Consider the following 19,305-nt stretch of genomic DNA (forward strand, 5'->3'; position numbering starts at 1 on the left):
AAAAGTGTCGTGTTCAAGAGTGGTTACAAAGTATGACAAACAGATTCATTTTTCTCTTTTTTCCCCCACCATTTCTGGCAAGTACCTCTTTATTTTTGACAAGCTTGAGGAGGATAACATTTGCTTGATTATAAGCTCATCCTTCGGATGAGTCCAACTTAGTTTAAATTCGAACCCTAAGAAGGAGTGGTTCGTTCTTGTTTGTAATTGAACATGTCCTTTACTGTGAAATTTTAATGAGTCCAGTATAGGAGAAACTCGGCGTTTTTCAATTTTAGAGAGTCTGAAAAAAACTTAAGAAGACTCCAAGGTTGACCTTTTTCGTAAATTTGTGTCTCCCAAGCCCGAAAAACTATAAAATAATACTTGAGAGAACCGCTTGATCTTTTACGACCAAGGAGTACTTTTCGTTATTAGTGCCCTTGACCCGAAAAAGTAAAAAAGCGATCAATGACACGTCGTTTTATAACCAATATCGAATTCGAAACGAAAAAAATCCGGCAATCTTTTCACGTTTTTACGGTTGGAAAAAGAGCTGTAAGTGGACCGTCTTTTAATTCCGTTTTAACGAGTTTAAAATAAACACTCGACAATCTTTTCATGTTTTAGGAGTCAGAAAAGAGCTTAAAGATGACTCTACATGTTTTTATGTCGAAAATGATAGATTTCGCCTGAATAATCCTTTATTCTGCACAAAAACACAAACATTACTCATACCTGTTTGAAACAGATAAAAGCGTCGCAAAATACCTTTTCAAAGTGAAACATAAACAAATTTGCGATTTATTTACTCAAAAAACTTATAAAAAGGGCCTTTGTCGATTCATTTTTACCGTTTGAGTTTGGGTGAGAAAATAGTGCCTTTGCTTAGAAAACTTCCCGTGAAGATTTTGGAAAATCCAACTGTCAGAATCGAGCGCTGTCTTCTCCAGGTAATCCACATCATCCTACTCTTCATTTCCAACCGTTTAGTTTTTTGTTTTAGTCCTTCATTTCATTTTTTGGGAGGGTTTTTAGGTGCAAAACCCGCGCGCAGGGGTCCGCAGGTTTACCATTGCGGACCCGCGGACCCCGACTTTTTCTCCATTGGGAAAAAGCTCGGGGTCCGCACCTTCCGTGTAGACAAAGTGCGGACCCACGCACTGTGTCTAACTCGGAGGGTGCGTACCCTACCGCAAGGGTTTTGAACGCAAAAATTCTAAAAAATGGACCAATCAAAATGTTTTCTAGCAATTTAATTAATATTTATACTTGATGCAGAGAGTACATCATGCTAGATTGGCGTGAACGAGAGCATGAGGACGTGGATGCTGCCGCATGGAATCATCAGCCTTCACTTGATGCTTTGAGGGCGTGCGGACTGTACAAATTCTAGACCATTCCTGGCATGAGGGCTCAGGTGGATTTCTTACAGTGGCTGGTTGACAGATGGAGCATACAGGATCAGTGCTTTTTCATTGGCAGCCACCGGCTCGAAATCGAGCCGGCGGACATTTATTTCTTGACTGGTTTTCCTAAGAGAGGCGAAGACTTGACTCTGCACGGGACTAGGCCAGGTGGCCAGTCTGTCGATAGCCTCTGGCTAGAGTACTGCAATAGCCAGGCTAGAGACAAAGGGATAGACATAAAGACCATATCCCATCTTGAACTCATGGTGATTGCGTTTACTGTCACCAGACTTTGCGAAGCTGCCGCATTACATATTGCCACTGGATCCCAGATGCGTATGGCAGTTGATTGCTTTCGAGGCATCATCTTCAACTGGTGCAATGTTGTGCTGGCCAATGTGAAAGGCCAACTGACCAGGGCCAAGAGCGGATGACTAAAGACCTTTGGTTATGGGGCTTTGGTCGTGAGTTTTGGCCTGGAGAGGGTTCCTATGCTGATCCCATAGCACCTTACTGTTGGAGTTGGGCTTCCTTGAGAGCCCAAACTGATGCGATGGGTCGCAGTCATTGCCCGTCACCCGGACGAGAGGACAGAGGTTGCTCGGTTCAAACTTGAGTATTTCCAATGGTTGGAAAACCAGGTCTTTTCCATTCAGGATTTCCCTTACGCTGGGATAGATTTTCGTGGTGACCCAGACATGGCTCTTCCACCAGGAGAGCAGTGGGATGAGTCAGGTAAAATCGTTTTCAACTTTTTCCTATTTTTATTTTTTTTTATTTTTCCATCGTCTCAAAACTGATAGTAAAAATTTCAAATGCAGATGTGGGTCCACAACGACCAGCCGCTCTCCGGCCTTTCGAGAGGAGGCAACTAGTTGCACCCGCGCCAGCTCCACAGGACGAATCAACAGAGCTTTTGGCCGAGTTGGAGGGTCATCTTGAGCGCTTGACAGGGGATATTCCTGAGACCACTATAGACGACATTCCTCGTCGACTTCAGCGCTATGTGATTGGAGTCCTGGGACCTTTTAGGAGGTTCCTTTGCAAGGTGGCCCGGGCAGTGGTTTCTTATAGAGATCATCACCAGTGATAGGATGATTACCTATTGTGGGCACATGTGACATTTTTGTTTTTTGTACGTATCATTTTTGCCGATCATAAGGTGTTTTTCAACCTATGATCAAGGACGATGTATTTTTTGACACACTCCTATATATATATATCACTATTACCGGCTTATCTTGTAAATCATGTTATGAAATGGTTTTAAATTTACATGTATGATTATTGCAAATGTCTATTTAACATTCGAGAGCAATTGCATCTGCTAATGTGATTGTAAAGACCTTGGAATATGTTGATATTCAATGTAATCAAATTCACGTTCCAAGATACGCACTCTCAAGAATAATCTCAATAACACTGGATTTCTAATGGCATACACTCTATTAAGCTGTAATACAACGAGTTCAGAATCTAACCTCACTATCAAACTCCGAATCCCAAATGAAATAGATTCAGATAATAACTCAATCACTGCACTATACTCTGCAATGTTGTTTGCTGTTTGACCGAGGCTTACCCCATGCATAGAAACTAACTCATCAGAGGGCGAATAAATAACCCAAGCTGCGGAAGAGATGTTCCGTGTATTACGATAAGCACCATCAGCAAATCCAATGTATGTTTGGAGAGGCATCGACATCTGCAATATCAAGAGTAAAACCAAGATAAGCAGGAATAATGACGGAAAAGCACTCTCTAAGCTAAGCACACTTTTTAAACTAAAACACACTAGCTAGAAAAAAAAACTAACCTAACTAAAAAATCTCCATACCCATTCTTTTAAGCATAATACCTCTTCAGGTAAAGACCATTTCTGGGTTTACCTAAAGAGTCCCCGTCAAAGTCTACCAATTCATAGGCCCCTTTTGCTAGCTTTCGCTTGACAATATAGGGACCATGCCACATAGGAATGAATTTTCCAGCGCCTAATTTATCATTGGCTTGATCATATAATAACACTAGGTCTCCTTCCGAAAAATTTCGAGGGGTCACATCTTGATCATACTGAGCTTTCATACGTTTTGCGTGAGTCTCGATTGCCAATGCAACATCACGTCGATTCTCATCTAATTGAGCTAAGTATAACAAACACTTTTCCTCTTCGGAAGTGGCTGGAAGTAACTCGATGGCCATTTGTAGTGACGGGATTTCGCATTCAATGGGTAACACAACTTCCAAACCATAGACTAGTTGGAAAGGAGTGAACCCTGTTGATGTTTTTACTGAAGTTCGGTACGCCCAAAGCGCTGAAAATAGCATGTTGTGCCAATTTGACCGATGAATCCCAATGATTCGTCGGATCATGATAACTAAAACTTTGTTGATGGATTCAACCAGACCATTCGCTTGTGGATAATAAGGGGTTGAACTATCGTGACGTAAACCAAGCTGGCCTGTAAGTTCGGTCATCATAACATTTCGAAAATGATGCCCATGATCAGTGATTATCGCTTGTGGGACACCAAACCTAGCAATTATATGATTGAACATGAAAATTGCAGCTGTTTTGCCGTCTGCCTCGAATGTAGGCATCGCCTCGGCCCACTTAGTAAAATAATCTACCGCAAGGATGATATACGCATGCCCCCCGGTCGAGTGAGGGTTACATGTAATAAAATCGATACCCCATTTGGCAAAAAGACCAACGGCAATTATAGGGTGGAGAGGAGCAGGTGGAGCGCGCATATTACGATAAAAAATCTGGCAGTTGTGGCATTTCCGGACCACCGTAATACAATCTTTAAACAAGGACGGCCAGAAATAGCAAGCGCGCAATATCTTTTGGGCTGTGGCATACCCAGACATATGACCGCCACACGCCCCAGAGTGACAGTCATTTAGAACCCTTTCAGCCTCTTCGTGAGTTAAGCAACGTCGAAAAATAGAGTTCGCCCCATGGCGATAAAGAGTATCTCCAATAATTTTGAATTGTTGGGACTGGAATCGAATTTTCCGACGTTCTGACCTTGAAATTTCTGGCCGAAAGGATTGGGTCTGGAGATAGACAATGATATCCCCATACCACGGATCTAAAGTGCTGATTAGAAACAAAGATTCGTCCACAATGGGCTCCTCTGCCACAGTCTCCGTGTCAGCACGTGGGAAGTCACACATTAACTCCGCAAAAACTAAAGATTTCTTAGACTTAGATTTCTCAAACTCCAAGTCGAACTCCTGCAGGATAACTATCCATTTAGAGTACTTGTCCCCTAGCAATTGCTTGGTCAAAATGTAGATCGTAGGGTTGCAATCCAAAATTACCGTAGTTTTACGTAGTAAAATGTAGTGACGAAAACGTTGGATAGCTTGAACGGCTACCAATGCCAATTTCTCCACATGTGAGTATTTTAGCTCAGTTGGATTTAACGTTCGACTAAGGTAATATATCACATGTTCCATTCCAAATTCATCTTCCTGAACTAAGACCATTCCAATGGTGGAATGGGAGGCGGCGAGATACAAGAAGTAATCCTGGTTGTAGTTGGGAGGATGCAACAACGGTGCATGGGTCAACGCGTGTTTGAGTGCATCAAAAGATTTATGAGCTATCTCATCCCAAGAGAATTGAGTGTTTTGCTTCAACAACCAGGTAAAACCCTTTGTAACCTCGGCGTAGTTAGGAATGAATCGTCGTAAAAAGTTTGCTTTCCCCTGCAAACTTTGGAGTTGGCGAAGACTCGAAGGAGGAGGCAATTTGATTATAGCTTCAACCTTTGAGGGATCAACGTGAATGCCGGCTTTCGAAACTACAAATCCCAGTGATCGACCCGTTTCTATACAGAAGACACATTTGTGTGGGTTAAACCGAATACGATAATGCCTACACCTCATAAAGATTGCTCGTAAATGGACAAGGTGATCAGCTCGATGTAAAGAGTGAGCAGGCAAATCATCGAGATACGGTTGCATAATGTGTTTGATGTCATGAAACGCATAAGACATCACCCTTTGAAAAGTTGCTCCGGCATTCTTAAGCCCAAAAGGCAATTTGCAATAAGCAAATGTCCCCCATGGACAAATGAAAGCCGTTTTTGGTTGATCGGCAGGTAGAATGTTGATTTGATTGTATCCGGAAAAACCGTCCATAAAGGAAAATATTTTGCTACCGGCACAATCATCAATCATTTGATCGATATAGGGAGTTGGGTAATTGTCCTTTGGACAGGCTCGATTAATGTCCCTATAATCGATGCATATTCTTATTGTTCCGTGCTTTTTGTTAACCGGAACAATATTCGATACCCAATCCGTTAACAGGATCGGATAAATGAAACCTGCTTTCAACAGTTTTTCAACTTCTGCTTTAATTGCAGCAGCTTTTCGTGGGTGAATCTGACGCAAATGTTGCCGGACGGGTTTAGCGTCCGGGTAAGTCTTGATCTCATGAACAACAATCGCGGGATCAATTCCTGGCATTTCCTCATAGGACTAGGCAAAAACGTCACGGAATTCTTGAAATAGGGCCTTATATAATTGAATTTCGTCATCTGTACACGAGGCACCTATATGAATGTTTTCAACAATTCCGGGCTTAACCGAAATGTCAATAGGAATAGTTTGAGAGATGTTTCCCAAATTTAACTCTGAATCGGGATGTTTCATTGGATTATGAGGTTCCTTGACATATTCAGTTGTAAAAATTGATGAGAAATCAATTTCAAAATGATCATCCTCAGGTAAAAACGAAGATCTGTGATGGAGATCTTCCCATGGTAAATCATCTACACATAGAATTTCACGAATTTGCTCATTAGAGTGAACAAGTTCAGAAAACGTAGTTAAATCCGAGGTTGACGTGAAAAGTGATTCCTCATGGACCACATTCATTAAGTCAATTTTGGTTGAACCCAGGTCGGCAAGAGACTGCACGGATTCATAAGCAATTTCATATGGACTCAAAGGCATGGAATTACCAAATGAGTCTATCTCAGATTCAGAAGGGATGATCCAAGGATCATCATAAATAATGGTGTCTGATGTGATCATATAATAGTTGCAAATGAAGATGATGCGTTGATTGGAGGAAAAGGAAAAGTTCCCAGTAAACCAGCATCTTTAACTAATCCTACTCCAACATCCTTATATGGGATAGTCGTTTTACCAACATGTTGAATACTCTCCGAAGAGGCTGGTTCGGATGAAAAGTAAGCCAGCTGGTCTATTGTTACGATCTTTCCATTATGTGGAAACTTTATTACTCGAAAGAGCGATGAAACGACTGCTGTCATAGCGTAAGACCAACTTCGACCCAAGAGAAGGTTGTAGTCTAGAGGGGCATCAACCACCTCCACATCTAGACTAACGGTTTTTCCTTCAACCCCTACAGGCAAATCCTGTAGAATGCCAAAAGGATGAAACCCACGGCCATCAAAGGCCTTAAGAATCGTCGGGGATTGATTTAGTGAAGGAGAACCAAGCGATCTCCAACATTGTATCGACATAATGCACGTTGAGGCTCCCTCATCAATTACAGTCCGATGAATAGGCCTGTTTTTGACTATCACTGGGATCTGGAAAGCCATTTGATGAGGGAGGCGCGGTGTACTATTTTCTAGATCGAAAATTATTAGGTTCGGGTCCTGAACATCAACAGCTCCTATAGCCGACAAAAGTAATTTACGCTGTGCTGGACATGATTGCAGCACTTCCAAAGCCGACATTGCCGAGGGTGAAACAGCTAAATCCTCAACAATGTTATAGTTCTGAGCCGCTCTCGCATGTGGATTGAAAGCTGACTTTCGAAGTATACCCTTGGCGGGCGGTTTGATTACCAAGTCCAGGTTAGGTTTCTCGATCTGTAGTGGATCAGAACCGGGAGCTGAGGTTGATGGATTAGAATGAGAAGATTCTGCTTCTTTGCCATCAACAGGACTTTTACTACCATAATCTTGCGATCGAGTCGCAATCCTAACATGGGACATCATCAATATGGGTTCTTCATTGGCACTCGAGGAAGAACCTATCATTTTGCTGTCTTGACTTGGAAATGGATCCTTCAAAACAGCAGGAGTTTGGGAACCTTTGACGATCTTCGCAACCTCTGCACGATGAGGGCAGTCTCTTGTAAAATGTTCATCGTCACAAATGAGACATGGATAACGAGGTTTACGCTTTTCATCATTAGATTCCGCCTTTTCAGGTTTCTCCTTTGAACTTTTGTCCGTTTTATTCTTCTTCTTTCCTTTCTTCTTCCCACCGGATTTTGATTTAGTTGTAGATGACTCTACAATGTGAATATCGACGGAAATCTCTGCAGAAGAATCTCCTATTGGGGAATCAGGCAAGGTTATAATAGGAGAAGAATTCTTGGAGGATTTCTTCTTACCTTTAGTGTTAACCGTGCCAATCATACCATCAGCGGCATGAGATCCCGAAGGAGCTGCAGCGATTTGATTTGACTTGGGAAGATCGGGGATTTTTTCGTGTAATGTACCTGACTGAGTATAAACTAAGTCAAGGTAGTGTGCTTGAGCAATGACTTGCTCCTCAGTAACCACTTCGACTTTAGCAACATCTTCAGTGATCTTTGGCAACAAAGATTTTACAAACCACTCAGCCAAGATTTGATCCAGAATAAATACCTTCACTAAACGACGTCGACGTCTCCACTCATGAATATGATCTGAAATGTATGTGGATGTCGACTGTTTTAGCGAAGTTAACAATTCCGTGCCATTGTCATATCGGACTGGCAACTGGAAATGAGTTAAAAACGAGGTAGCTAACTGACTAAAATTATAAAAAGTGCCTCGTGGTAACTCAATGTACCACTTGGCCGCGAGACCAATTAGAGTGCGCTGGAAAAGTCTAAGACGGATCGAATCATCTGTGATGGAGTTAGACGCACACCAGAGGTGGTAAGTCATCACATGGTTCGACGGGTCCTCTCCTGATTTACCTTCGAACTTGGGAATGTCACTGGGTAACTTATTCGGCATTGGCGGCCAAAACAAAAGATAATTAATGGGATCGTTCGTTAGGCGCGACAAGTCTGGTAAGTCCAAAGTTGCGATAAACGGTAACTGCCGATTAGGATCCCTAAAACTCTGGGTCATGAGACCAGCCCCAGGAGGAGGATATCCGGGATAACTAGGAATAGGAATCGCGTTCGGGATATTGTATCCTCCCGGAAAACCAGGATTAATCGAACCGTACTGGGGTTGTTGAGGTTGTTGATAAGTGTACCCAGGATACGGTTGATACTGATAAACTGGCTGCTGGACAGCAGGACCGAATTGGTACTGTCCTTGGTACGATTGATAGGTGAATTGTGGTTGACTTGTGACAACTGTACTTAAACCAGGTTGTTCTACAGGCATCTGAACCGTAGTTTGAATCGTGGATCCAGACGGTGGTAAAGATGTCTGAGGAGTAGATGCAGGAACAGTAGAAACCGGAGCTGTCGATACTCCAGAAGTAGGTGGGGTAGATTGAACAGATGTTGCGGCAGTTGCAGTAGTCGTTTGAGATGGAGTACGAGGCGCAGTAGGCCCTGACTGAGAAACTACCGAAGGTACAAAAGTTTGAATGTTAGACTGGACTGGTTGCTGGGGTGTACCAGAAACTAAGGGTTGTCCAGTTTGAGATGACAACTGTACACTTGGCTGCAACACCTGTTGGGTTTGCGATGGATCCCACACTATGTTCATTCCGGGGTACTGACCCATAACAGGTTGGGAATATTGAGGACCATAACCGGGTTGAGGGTAGGATTGATAATTGAAAGGTACATTTCCCGTTCCTTGAACATAAGATTGACCTTGGGGTGGTTGGAAACCTTGGTTCGAGTACTGACCTTGGGGTAGATACCCTTGAGGCACGTACTGATACTGGGGTTGACCTTGAGGGATAAATTGATACTGAGGTTGACCTTGGGGTACATATTGAGTCTGGGGTTGACCTTGAGGAACGTACTATACCGTAGGTACGTACTGTCCTTGAGGTTGCCCCCCAGATGCAAATTGTGTACCTTGAGGTTGCCCCCCAGGCGTTAATTGAGGCTGCCCCCAGGCGATAACTGGCCACCCTGAGGTTGAGAATTGGGAATTGAACCTGACATCATAAGAATGTCTTCTACGCTCAATGGCTTTGTACCATTGCTTCCAGTTAATAACCCTTGCTCAATGGGTTGAGGAGATGCTCCCGAAAAAGTACCAGAAAGTGACTGATACCCAGAGGGAACAGAAGGACTGCCGTACAAAAAAGATTCAGGCGATTGAGTAAACATGGACGACTGACTTGACATATTTACGGGAGTATAAAAACCTCTAGGGTGATAAGGAGCACGAGGTGGTGAAAAACTTAACCCTGGGTTTTCCAAATAATTAGTCAAAGAAAGATACCAAGTAGTACTCCTAGGCGGACTGTAAAAAATTGATTCACGCTCCCTTAGATCAAGAACAGGTTGATTTTGAGGGATAGGGATGCCTACTTCTTCTTCCGGAGCAAGTCCTTCAATAGCAATAAGTCCATAAGGAAGATCTTGGGTAATTACTCTTTCTACCCTAGGTGAATCAGGACCACTAGAAGTTGGAGAGACAAAACCCGAAGTTGGAGTAACAGGTTCAGATTTCTCAGGTTCTTCACCTATATCATTAGTAGATGAAAAGCTACCAGCAAGTTCGGAAACTAAAATCGATTGCGGATCGTAACCTGTCATTAGAGTTTGGTAATCAGGATGTAAAACCAATGAAGATTCTCCTTCTTCAGGTGACCCAACTTTACTACCACTAGGAGTTACGAGGACTTTCAAGCCTTCAAGCTGGCTCGGGACTTCTTCAGGAGGCTGGCCCTGAAGTCTACGGGACTTCCTCAATAAATCAGCCACGGTTACAAACTCAGGAGACTGGCCCCGAAATCTACGAGACTGTCTTGGTAATTCGACCACAGTTAAAAACTTTTAACTACTTCACACATAAACAAAGTAAAATCTCAATGAAAAAGACCTAAAGCCTCTAAAGAACCAAACAAATTTGAATCACACGCCTAAAGAATCTAGAGATCAAACACACACAAACAGTAACTTTCCGGACCGAAAACACTAGTTGGTGATGAAATCCAACGTCGCAGAATTCAGTACAGAAATGGCGGTTGGAACAGTTACCCCGGCAACCTGCTTAATGAATAGACTGGACCAAGTTCCTCCACTTAACCGTCTCGAGTGAAGTGAACCCCCCAGAAAATCCAAGTGAGTCTAGCCGACGTCTGCTCCAGGTACAGTGGGATCTTCCCACCACTGTCACCTTAGGAAGAATCCTAAAGAATATGGCCTCTAAGGTTACTAACTGAGACAAATACACCTGGGGGAACAGTCTACGATCCGATACGCACGCAAGGGCAGAGTAGCAAGCTCAATCCCTTGAAGGCTCCTTGACATAATCCAAGGTTTACCAACAAGTGACCCCAGGCTCCTCGACAATGGTTAATCTGAGGTTTACCGTTTTTAATACGTGAATATCTGGCGTCGTTCCCAATGAGGAAGGATTGATTCCCACACTGGTTCGGACACGATCTCGTGCTTCTCCTTTAAGAGGAGCTTTCCCACAGCATAAATGCAACAATTGGATTTCTTCCTACCACAAGATACAACTACTTGTTTGTTTTTACTATCTTGGAGAGTTAATTACTCTCTTACTCCAAGACACTAGCCTAAGCTAAGTTGGTGTATCAGAGCCCTAGAAATAAAATGTTACTAGGTGAATTTTATTTTAAGCGTTAATTGTAGTGGTTGTTGTTTAAGTCAAGAGATGGCGGAGATGAAACTCGTGGTGTAAAGACTCGACTCGAAATCACTAAAAGATGCACCTAAGATGATTTAAACAATCTTTTCTCTTCGATGAACTTCTAAACTAAGAAAGAGTTTGAGAATGCAAATACTTTGTAAACACAAATATTTCTCAATTAAACAAATTAAAAGAAGAGCTTTTTCCTTTCCAAAGCACTCAAAACGAGACAATTAGTTATTTCACAAAAATTTCCCTTTTCTTTTCAAAGCACTCAACCACTACAAAACAAACTTTTTCCAAAAGAGATTTTTTTTTTTTTTTTTTTTATATTTTTCATAAGGCACTCAAAACTAAGAAATGACTAATCTTGAGTTCTACAAACTAGAAAAATCTATTTGAAGTTAAAGCTTACAAAGTGTTTTTTGAGGATGTTTTACTTAGCTAAATGTGAGCTAAGGACTAATTTATGCAGAATCACAATTAGTCAAAAAACAACCAATATTTCGTTTTCTTTTTAAAAATGAAAAATCCAAACTTTCAAATACAAGTTTTTCGAAATTTTGAAATGAGAAAACACAAAGCGGATTCCTCAACAAGGGGAGATTTCATAAATGTTCAGACTCATAATAAGGCTGGTAGACACCAATGTGATCTGAGGTCCCTACAGCTTCTAAGCTTAGAGCCACTACACAACCAAAAATGAAAAACAAGCCCAACAAGCAAAACTCCTAGGAATTCCACCTAAAACCCTAACACTAATAAAATTAAACCAAGGAAAGTTTTTGACAGGGAACAAGCAGGTCTGGGCAATGTCTAAAACCTATAAACAAATTCTAAACTGATAAAAAAGAGAAAAATTTATAATTTCTCAAATTTTTGACAGGGTACGCAGGCAGCCTGTTTACACAGGTGCGTTCACGCTCTGTGTACAAAGAAAAAGTGCGTACAGGTACTCACTGTGCTTGACTCAGAGGGTGCGTACTTCTCCCAAAACTATGAAAAATAAAAACTGACTCAAAATTAACTAAATTCACCCAATCCCACAATCATCAAGTCAAAAACAGAAACAGAAATACAATTTCTCAGGTCAATGTATAAACAAGGAAAACAATCAATTCCCCAGTGGAGTCGCCATTTTGTCGCACGGAATGAGTCGATATTGCGGACAAGATAGACCTTCCTAGAATCTAAAGAAGACCTAATGACAAGCAAACCAACCAGACACTATCTTTCCCTAAATATGCTTTAATAAACAATAGCAAACATGTGTTTTTAGGCCCTACCTTTGGTCCAACGCAAGCTTGTGGATGCCCTCGCTCCTTTGATCCAAATGAGCTCCTTTTCACGAATCTGCAAACACAAACAAGGCAAACAAATTAAATAGCACCTGAAAAACCAATTGCATAAAACATATTTAACATGAAAGTCAAGGAGTCCATGAAACAAAGAACATAAGATACTTGTTGAGAAAAATGAGTTTGATTGTATCCATTCAAAAGAAGAAGAACCTTACAACCTTTGCCTGACGCTGTACAAGCTCCTCCCAGGGTCCAACAAGAAGTCTCCTCTACTTTGACAAGTTTCACTCACTCCCCAATGAAGCCAAAAAGGTATGTGATCTCTCCTCTTAAGCTCAACTAGGAAGTCTTAATTTCACCAGCATTTACCCTCAAAATGTTCAGCTTCTAACCTCCCTAGTCCTCACCCCAATGCCTGTATTTATAGTGCAATGGAGGGAAGTTACTAGGTCCTCCTTCAAAGGGATAAAGCCCTCCTTTAAAGGGATAGCTCCTTTAGTCAAGGGATTAGCTCCTTCTCTTTTGGGATGCATGAACCACCTCAGAGCGAACAATCCACGTCAAAAATCCTTCTAGAAAACTCTAGAATTAACCCAAAGTGAGTTTTTTAAGATAAAACTTGCGCCTTTTGACTTTCACAGGGGTCCGCACCTACACCGTTAGGGACAAAGCGGGTAGGTACACAACTTTTGTACACAGAAGGTGCGGGACCGCAGGTGACCATGAGAGAAAGTGCAGAACCAGAGTTACATTGATTTTTAATGTCTTTCTCCCATTTCCAAAGCTTGATTTGAAGAGCTGAGGTCTTAGACTTACTCAGGAGGACAGTACATGTGATGATAGACCCATACTGACTGCAAATAATCATGGTGACGATATTTTTGTGTAACACACGCTATGGCAGGGAAGGGACCAAGATGTGTCGGAGTTCACAAATGTTCTCCTTACTCTCCACACAAAGTTGGGTATCAAGGATTTTGAGTGGATTTTGGTACTCAAGTACCATGACTGCCTAGATAAGTACATCCAAGATGAGATGGAGTTCTTGGACATCACCTACCTCGGCACGACATACCAATACACTATCAAGATTGAGTAGAAGTTTAAAAAGAAAGCAAGAATTTGGATCTGCAAATTCGAAGCAAGGAAAAGGCGCCCCAAACTACATAGAATATGCTAAAGCCAAGGTGGGGCAACCCAGGACAACTTTTCGAAGATGCAATAAAATAACAACACCACGAAGACAATGAAGGAGATAGGAAAATGGTGTGAGTTCCATAAGAGCTCCACTCACAACACAAGTGAGTGTCGGGCCAAGCAGTCACTGGTGGTCAAGTTGAAGGATTTTGATTCAGACGGATGTTTTGACTCTAAGTCAGAGTCTGATAAGGGGAATGATAAAGAGGATAGGATCATTGACGCAGAGCCCAGTGCCAACTTGGTCACCACCAAGATCTAAAAGAATGAGCCTAAAGATCCAGAGGAGGGGGAACACCTCTTCCACTCACATATGTGGGTGAAGGGTTCTCCTTTAGAGTTCATTGTTGACAATGAGAGCCAAAAGAACCTCATTTAACTAGAGTTCATGAAGCAGATGGGCCTACTGATGATAGCACATCCAAAAACGTACAACATCAGGTGGCTTCACCAAGGATGATATCTCTGCATCATCCAGCAATGCCGCCTCCCCTACAACATCAAGCCCTTCAAGGATGATGTATTGTGTGATGTTGCTCCTCTTGAAGTTTGTGATGTGTTATTAGGACAACCATACTTGTGGAAGTGGCATGCTTTATATGAATCTAGACTTTGCTCAATGATTATTACTTTAGGTAATAAGTTGTACAGGATACTGGAGGTAGCCCCGCCTACCGCCATCTCTTTTATCACTGCAGAGAAATACAGTAATATCATTTCCCAGACGAGGAAATTTGTTTTCCTTATGATTCACCCTCAGGGCAAGAAGAAGGTTGTGGCCACAACTTCTAGACAGGGCTTTTACACACAACAACAACAGATGGACAAGGTCGTGGAGGAGAATAGGGAAATTTTCGCCTCACCTACAGGGGTACCTATGCACTTCTCAAAGCTGCCCCACACGTCTGTAGGTTTTAACCCTGTACAGAAATTACCTGCATACGAATTCTTAAACAAAGAAAATAAACAATGCGAGAGCATAACCCATAAAACACATATGCACAGAGATTTTTCCCTGGATCCCAAAACTGGGACTACCAGCTTGATTTTTCATTATGTTCCTTTCAATGTTACAATACATATTTATACATGCCGAAGCATCCAATACCATGGACCGAAAACCATCGCGTCCAATACCATGGACCGAAAACCATCGCGTCCAAAAAACATGTGCGAAAATCATGCAAAAAACCATAGGTGGGTCCGCCCAACCTAACATATGGTCCAAAACCAAAATTTTCCGGGGCGCTGCCCCGGGCCCCATAAAGTGGGGTTACGGGTGCCCTTCAAACCCCCTATTAACTACGTGGAAAGAATATAACACAACCCAACAATCTCCCACTTGTTGTTTTCTTTCCACAGGGGGCCACAGGAGAGCTTAGTCATTTTTTCAGCCCTGAGATTCCCATTGCTTCTCTATACCAAGAGAACTTCTCAGAGCTCACAGATTTTGTCAATGCATCTGCAGTATTCTTTAAAGTGTCCACCTTTACCAGCAACACATTTCTGTCTTCTATCATATCCCTCACAAAGTGATACTGAACATCAATGTGCTTTGTCTTTGAATGATAAGCAGGGTTCTTTGCCAAGAAAATTGCACTTTGGCTGTCACAGTCTATTCTTATAGCTCCCTGTACTAACCCCATACTTGAACACAATCTCTGCAACCAAACTGCTTCCTTGCTTGCATGAGTGGCTACCATGTATTCTGCCTCTGTAGTTGATAGTGCCACTATAGATTGTTTCTTACTCATCCAACTGACTGCACCTCCAAATAGGTTAAACACATACCCACTTGTAGATCTTCTCTGATCCAGATCTCCAGCCCAGTCTGCATCAACAAAGCCATGAATATCCAACACTCTGTCCAATCCTGGTCTTCCTTGGTAGCACAAACCATAATCACTGGTGCCACTCAAATACCTGAAAACCCCCTTCATTGCTGTCCAGTGCTCCTTCCCAGGTTTTGACATAAACTTGCTCAATACTCCCACTGCATGTGCAATGTCTGGTCTAGTACAAACCATTGCATACATCAGGCTACCCACTGCACTTGCATATGGAACACGGGAGATGTCCTCTTCCTCTTCTTGTGTCTTGGGACACTGTTCAGCAGATAACCTCACACCTACAGGAATAGGAACCTTCACCGGTTTACTATCCTGCATATTAAACCTCTGGAGTATTGTCTCGACATACTTCCTCTGGTTTAACCAGAGCTTCCTCTTTGACCGATCTCTTTTAATTTCCATGCCAAAATATAGTTTGTAGCACCAAGATCTTTCATGTCGAATTTGGAGGACAATTGGGTCTTCAAATCCTGGATAATTGCTTTGTCATTTCCAACCAACAACATATCATCCACATACAAGACCAGATAAATAATACGGTCACCAATTAATTTAAAATACACACAATGATCTGCTTTGCTTCTGGTGAAGCCAAGTCCCCGTATAAATGTATCAAATTTCTGATACCACATCCTTGGTGACTGTTTTAACCCATACAGAGACTTCTTTAACTTGAATACCAGTTCTTTCTTACCCTTCACCGCAAAGCCTTCAGGTTGCTTCATGTAGATTTCCTCTTCCAAATCCCCGTGAAGAAATGCTGTCTTCACATCCATCTGTTCTACCTCAAAATCAAAAGTAGCAGCAACAGATAAAAGTAATCTAATAGAAGTTACCTTGGCAACAGGAGAAAAAATATCACCAAAATCAATTCCCGGCACCTGGGAATAACCTTTTGCTACCAACCGAGCTTTGTATTTCTCCACCTTTCCTTCTGCATTTGTCTTCTTCTTGAACACCCATTTGCTGCCAATGGGTTTCCTTCCAGCCGGAAACTCCACCAGATCCCAAGCCTCATTTTTGTGCAAAGATGCCATTTCATCGACCATGGCCTCTTTCCAGAGTTTTCCATCCTCTGAATCCACTGCTTCCTTCACAGTTCTAGGATCATTATCAGTAACAGACAAAGCAAAATTTGAACTGAAAGCAGATGGGCTATACCTTTCTGGCTGCCTTCTTTCTCGAACTGATCTTCTCACAGCTGGAGTTTGTGGCTCTTCATCTTCTGATTCCTCCTCTGTTGCAGAGTCTGATTCTTCCTCCTTTGGCTCAAACTCTATCTTCTCAGGTTCCTTTGGTTGGACTTCATGTTGAATAACATCTTTTACCTATCTGAACAACAAATCTCGGCTGTACACAACCTTCCGTGTGACTGGGTTCCAAAGCTTATAACCCTTTAAACCATCCTTATATCCAATAAAGATGCACTTTTCAGATTTACTATCAAACTTGGTTCGTTTCTCCTTTGGAACATGTACATATGCATCACATCCAAATACCCTTAGATGTGAAAGAGAGGGTTTCTTACCAGTCCATACTTCTTGTGGAGTCTTATCCTCCAACGCTGATGAAGGTGATCTGTTGATCAGGTAACATGCAGTATCCACCGCCTCTGCCCAGAATTCCTGTCCTAACCCGGCACCACTGAGCATGCTTCTTGCCCTTTCCATCAACGTCTTGTTCATTCTTTCTGCGACTCCATTTTTCTGAGGTGTATATGGAGTAGTCTTCTACTGTGCTATACCACACTTCTTACAAAATTCTTCAAATTCCTTGCTGCAAAATTCTCCACCATTATCTGTCCTCAACACCTTTATCTTCTTCTCTGTCTGATTTTCCACCAGAGCCTTAAATTCTTTAAACCTGTCAAAGAATTCAGATTTCTTCTTAAGAAAATATATCCATGTATTCCTTGAGAAGTCATCTATGAATGATACATAGTACACTGACTTACCCAGTGATGGAACCTTCACAGGTCCAAACACATCACTGTGCACAAGCTCTAATATCTGTTTCGTCCTCTTACCACCAGAGGGGAAACTCACCCGATTCTGCTTCCCATATACACAATTTTCACAGAAATCAAAATCTAGAGAGCTATTATTCATACCTTCTACCATACCTTTACCATGAAGTATTCAAAGGCCCTTCTCTCCAATATGTCCAAGCCTTTGATGCCATAACATGGTCTTCTCTCCAGAGACCACTAGATTCTCTACTCCATTTTCAGGAACCATAGAACTATTGCACCCATCAACAACAGTGCTACCTTGCAGCTTGTACAGAGTTCCAATCCGAACTCCCCGCATTAATATCAGTGCTCCTCGAACCATCTTGCAGGTATCTTTCTCGAACACCGTCTTTACACCTGCATCATCCAACTTGATTACAGAAATCAAATTTCTGGCCAATGCAGGAATATGTAGAACACCCAGAAGTGTTCTAACCCTTCCACCTTGCAACTTCAACTTTACTTTTCCTCGACCAATGATTCTAGCCTTCCTATCATCTCCTAAGAAGACATCACCACCATCGTATTTCTCATACTCGCAGAACCACTCTCTATGGGGAGTGAAGTGAAAGGATGCACCTGAGTCAATCAACCATGCCTCATGATCTACATGTGTACTTGAAGAAGCCAAATACACATCCCCACCTTCATCTGAGGTGGTTTTCACCTTTGCAGAAGGAGCATCATCAGATCCCTTTCCTTTATCAGGAGCTTTAGATTTACAATCCCTTCTGAAGTGCCCTTCCTTTCCGCATTTCCAGCACACCACCTTTGTAGGTTTTCCTGGAGATTTAGATCTCCCTCTAGATTTAGATCTCCCACTCGATGACGTATTTTTGTTTCTGTTCTGGGACCGTCCTCGTACAGACAAGGCATCACCATTCTGGTTGTCCATATTTTTCCGTCTCATCTCCTCCGTCAGCAAGGCTGAGACTATTTCATCAAACTGCAAAGCAGTTGCATTGCTACCTATTGCAATAACCAAACTATCCCACGAATTTGGTAGAGAACACAACAGACTGATGCACTTATATTCATCTGAAATTTTAATATCAACAGATAATAACTGACTTACCACAGTATTAAACGCATTCAGATGCTCTGTCACCGAGTCTCCATCTTTCATCCTCAGGTTATACAGCTCTTTCCGCAGGAACAGTTTATTCACCAGAGACTTAGATTAGTACAAAGTCCTAACTTGACCCACAAAGCCTTTGCCGTAGCTTCCCCTGATACATTCAGCAATACTGAATCCGAGACACACAATCGTATTGTGCTCTTTGCCTTCCGATCCAACTTCTTCCATTCTTCATCGGTGACTCCCGATGGTTTAGTACCCGGATCTACCGCGATCCACTGATCTTTATCCACAAACAGATCCTCCATCTTGAGTTTCCAGAACTCAAAATTCTGACCATTGAACTTCTCAATCTCTATCTTTCCACTGCTCGCCATCTTCTTTCACCACCAGAATCGATCTTGCAGATCTCCCACTAAACAGGGTCTACCACAGGCCCGAGCGAAACCCCTTAGCAACAAAGGCGTCCCCTTGAAGCCAAAACAACTCTGATACCAAATGTAGGTTTTAACCCTGTACAGAAATTACCTGCATACGAATTCTTAAACAAAGAAAATAAACAATGCGAGAGCATAACCCATAAAACACATATGCACAGAGATTTTTCCCTGGATCCCAAAACCGGGACTACCAGCTTGATTTTTCATTATGTTCTTTTCAATGTTACAATACATATTTATACATGCCGAAGC

Source organism: Pinus tabuliformis, chromosome 7, assembly GCF_031772625.1.
Source record: "Pinus tabuliformis cultivar Carrire ecotype Pingquan chromosome 7, CPIR1, whole genome shotgun sequence".
In the NCBI taxonomy this organism is placed as follows: Eukaryota; Viridiplantae; Streptophyta; class Pinopsida; order Pinales; family Pinaceae; genus Pinus; species Pinus tabuliformis.